We start from the raw sequence: 4707 nt of genomic DNA, 5'->3' as shown, positions 1-4707 counted from the left end.
GGGGCTCTGTGGGGACCCGGCGGTGGGGCTGGGGGGAAGGGAGGGGCAGGAGGGCGGGGATACAAGCACATGTACAGCTGATGAGCTTCACTGTAAAGCAGACACGAATGCAACACTGTAAAGCAATTATACTCCAATTAAAAACAGATGAAAGCAACAGTTCATGGCAAAAAAAAATAATAATAATAATAAAACATTCATTTTTCAGCAAACCAGTGGGAAAAGACTGAAAACACTTAGGTAGAAGGAGCCAAACAGAGCAGTGCTCACCAAGGGAGCTGTCCTTCACCGTGACCTCCCTTCAGGCCCTTTCAAGGCAGAAAATACGAAAGTGTCCACATGCAGCTGACAGCCTGCCTTGGCCCTTCTTCCCTACCTACGTCTTCCACCAAACCTCTTATGGCAGGCTGCCCTTCCCTGAGTCTCCATCTCCATTTTGAAGTATCAGAAAAGCAGGCAGCCAAAGAGGTTTCAAGAGTTCTATAATCTCACTGCCTATAGGAATAAAAACTAAAACACTCACGACAGAAGAGCGTTCATCCCCCAGTCTCAATCCTCTTAGACGGAAGCCTCCCAGAAGTACACTTCCACTCTGCATTTCTCATATACCCTTACTTGAAGTCCATTACTTAAGGGATAGCTCCTCAAAATCTGAACTCAGCTTCTCCCTCAAAATTAAAAACCTCTTCAAGGGGCTTCCCTGGTGGCTCAGTGGTAAAGAGTCCGTCCTCCAGGGCAGGAGACGTGGGTTCGACCCCTGATCCAGGAAGGCTCCACCTGCCGCAAAGCAACTCAGGGCCTGCGCCACAACTACTGCGCCTGCGCTCTAGAGCCTGAGCCCACGTGCCGAAACTGACGCCCGCACGCCCTAGAGCCCGGCTCAGCAGGAGGAACCACTGCAGGAGACCCGCACACCGCAGCTAGAGAGCAGCCCCTGCTCACCGCAACCAGGGAGAAGCCTACGTAGCAATAAAACCCTGCGCAGCCAAAAACACACAAGTAAAATCTTTAAAAAAAAAAAAAGAAAGAAAAAAAACCCCCTCTCAACCTCATCATTCTCAAACAAATCCAACCATGTAAGCAGAAAAACCCCCAAAATCATGAGCTTTTCTTCCCCCTCCAGTCTCTCTCCTGCCACCTCACACGGTCAGTTACTAAGACCCAGATGTAACTGAGTGGAATGAGGTGCACATGCACCCCTCCTGCTTTTCTTCCAATTTCTGATCAATGACATCAACCAAGTTCTAACCTTGGAGTCATCCTTATTATAAGAAACAGAATGTGACAAAGTTAACCCAGTTGGAGAGAAGATAAAGAAAACAGCATTTATTAAGTTCCTGGTATGTACCTGGCACTGTGATGGCCTAGGAGGTGGGTATTACTATCTCCATTCCATAAATGGAGGGAAAAGTTCGTGAAGTTTCTCAAATACACCCACTCCTTTCTGGTCTAACAGTTCAGACTTTTCACTTCACATTCGCAGCCTTTTCTACTCCTGATTTGCTCTGTATAAAACACTGCCAGAACAATCATAGCAAAATTCCATTCACATCACATCAGTTCCCTGTTAAGGGCAGTGAAATGCCTTCTGCTTCTCTGCTTGCCCACTGGCTGGCCCGCAGCTCAGCATGTATGTGTTAACTAGCTCACAGTCCCCCACCAGCCTCACCTTACTGAGCCCTGGGAGCAGAAAGTAACAGATTTTAAAGACAGAGGTGGTGAATATGCAGAATGCATGTGAAAAAGCCAAAGGCAACTCAAAACACTTCAAGAAAAAGTAGAATCTCCCTAAGATATTTCACAGTTCTGACTCCACTCGAGCCAGCCTTCTTTAGGGAGGAGTGGGTGCTAAAATCGGAACACCAGGGTGCTAACCCCAGCTCCTCACTTCTAGCCACTTAACCTCTCCCTGCCTCAGTTTCCTCCTCCATAAAAGTTTAACCAGCCTTTGCTCAAGTTCTTCCACTCTCCCTAACTATCCAAGTTATTATCCAAAGCTCTGCTAAAGGCCCATTTCTCCCAACCTACCACTGCACTTACCTGATTCATAATAACAGCTCTACAGCAAAGAATTGGAATAATTCATTTTAATCTTCATCTGTAATTACATATCACCATGCTCCACTTGGGCTTCCCTTGTGGCTCAGCTGGTAAAGGATCCGCCTGCAATGCAGGAGACCTGGGTTCGATCCCTGGGTTGGGAAGATCCCCTTGAGAAGGGAAAGGCTCCCTACTCCAGTGTTCTGGCCTGGAGAATTCCACGAACTGTATAGTACACGGGGTCGAAAAGACTCAGACACAGCTGAGCATCACTTCATGCTTCATTTAATTATTCCACCTGTGTGCCCCACCCCCACGTCCCACTCATGAATGACACACACTCCTCACCGCCTCAGGCGATCATCAGTGTGTGTGCACGCTCAGTCAGGTCAACTCTGTGATCCCGTGGACCGTCGCCCGCCAGGGTCCTCTGTCCATGGGATTGTCCAGGCAAGAATACTGGAGTGGGCTGCCATTTCCTCCTCCAGGGGATCTCCCCAACCCAGTGATCAAACCCATGTCTCCTGCATCTCCTACTTCGGCAGGCAGATTCTTTACCACTGAGCCACCTGAGAAGCCTGATCATCAGTGGCATAATACTAACATCAACAATTATTACTATCGCTATTTACTGACTACATAGTAAGTGCCAGGCATTGTGCAAATATCTTGTATACTTTTCTGTCCTTCAACATTCAGCAACCTTTTAGGTAAATCTGTCTCTTAATCCCCATTTCACAGTTAAGCCTCTACATAAACTCACTCATTTAATTCTCAAAACAACTCTGTAAGACAGTAATAATATTATGGCCAATTTACTCAATACAAATTAGGAAGCAGGCACAGAGAGGTTAAATAACTTGCCCCAAATCACACAGCTGGTAAGTGGTGAACTGAAAGTTGTGATAAATTCACTTACTGACTCATTCTCAACATTTTTTATTAAGCACTCTTCTGGGGGCTGAAGCTACAACAGTGAATGAACCAGGAAACATCCCTGCTTACAGTTTTATTTCTTTTCCAATATTTTCATTCAATAGCACAATCCTAAATCCTCTTAAATACTCTTTAAGATTTTCATACAAAAATATTGAATTCAGGTAATAAAAGTATTGAAGAAAAGCATGGGACGTGAAGCCAAAATACCTCGGTTAAATTCCCAACTTTGCCATTGACTAGGCCCTGATCAATGGGCTTTCCTCATAGCTCAGTTGGTAAAGATTCTGCCTGCAATGCAGAAGACCCGGTTTCAATCTCTCTGTCAGGAAAACCCCCTGGAGGAGGGCATGGCAACCCATTCCAGTGTTCTTGCCTGGGAAATCCCATGGACAGAGGAGCCTGGTGGGCTACAGTCCACGGGGTCGCAAAGAGTCGGACACGACTGAGCAATTAAACCACCACCAGGCCCTGATCAAATTCCTTCACTTAAGCTGCACACTGAGCACAGAGTCTGGCACTTAGCAAAAGAGTTCTCCTCTCCCCTCCCAGCACTGACTTCACAGTCTGACTTTACAGTCTGTGTCGTCGTGGAGCACACGTTAAAAGACTACACCAGGTGACAAGACGGGCTCAAAAGGGACCACTCGGCCTCTTAACTTTCCAAGTCAATTCTCCTTCCAGATGACCAGCACTAATGTCTCTGCTTTCAGGCCTCAAACTACTATGAGGCTGATAAATCAGGTTCCAAGTCCCAATCAGTCCATCCTAAAGGAAATTGGTCCTGAATATTCACTGGAAGGACTGATGCTGAAGCTGAAACTCCAATTCTTTGGCCACCTGATGCAAAGAACTGACTCCTTATTCAGACCCTGATGCTGGGAAAGATTGAAGGCGGGAGAAGGGGACCACAGAGAATGAGATGGTTGGATGGCATCACCAACTCGATGGACATGCGTCTGAGTAAACTCCGGGAGTTGGCAATGGACAGGGAGGCCTGGCGTGCTGCAGTCCACGGGGTCGCGAAGAGTCGGACTGAACTGAACTCCCCTCCGAGCACTGACTTCAGTCTGTGTCGTCACGGAGCGCATGTTAAAAGGCTACACGAGTTACACGTCGGGCTCACAAAGGACCAATCGGCTTCTTAATTTTCCAAGTCGATTCTCCTTCCAGATGAACAGCACCAATGTCCCCGCTTTCAGGCCTCAAACTACTCCGAGGCTGATAAATCAGGTTCCAAGTCGGGAATGGCAGCGACCCACGTGAGGCCTGGCAGAATCTATAAAAGGCTTGCAGATGACCTTCTCGGCAGGCACTTTTGATTCAGCAGGGAAGGAACGTGGCCTCAGAGAGCCGTGACCCCAGGGAGAACCCGCAGCCCCTGGCCCCTGTGCCCCCTGCACACGCCGCTTCCACTCGCAGAGCCCGGCAACTCTCCGGCCGCCTGCCGACGCGACCCCCGCTTCTTTGGGGCTGCTGCAGCTGCACCCCTCCCACTTCGGGCAGCGCCCCCAGGCTCCTATGGCCCGTGTCCCCCAGCCCGCTCAAGTGACCAGGGCCCCGGGGGTCCCGAGCCCCGGCCTGAGTGGCTGGAACAGGCCGCACGGCCTGACCTCTCACCCGCCGAGTGGACCTCTCACGGGGCTTCTGCTCCACCCTCCCAGTCAGCGGGCCCTAGAGCCGACGACTCGGCTCCCGGCGGCGCCCCCCGGGCACCACGAGGAGCCCCTC

The 4707-nt window shown here is 49.5% G+C and overlaps 1 protein-coding gene across 1 annotated transcript in view; it reads right to left on the bottom strand.

Annotated features, from left to right (window-relative positions):
- MINOS1 (mitochondrial inner membrane organizing system 1) overlaps positions 1-4707 on the bottom strand; it is a 38430-nt gene that overhangs the window by 33466 nt on the left and 257 nt on the right. The window lies entirely within an intron of this gene.

This window comes from Bison bison, unplaced genomic scaffold (assembly GCF_000754665.1).
Source record: "Bison bison bison isolate TAMUID 2011002044 unplaced genomic scaffold, Bison_UMD1.0 scf7180017864516, whole genome shotgun sequence".
NCBI classification, from domain to species: Eukaryota; Metazoa; Chordata; class Mammalia; order Artiodactyla; family Bovidae; genus Bison; species Bison bison.
The sequence above is the reverse complement of the archived record's forward strand: the minus strand, read 5'-3'. Positions and strand labels throughout refer to the sequence as shown.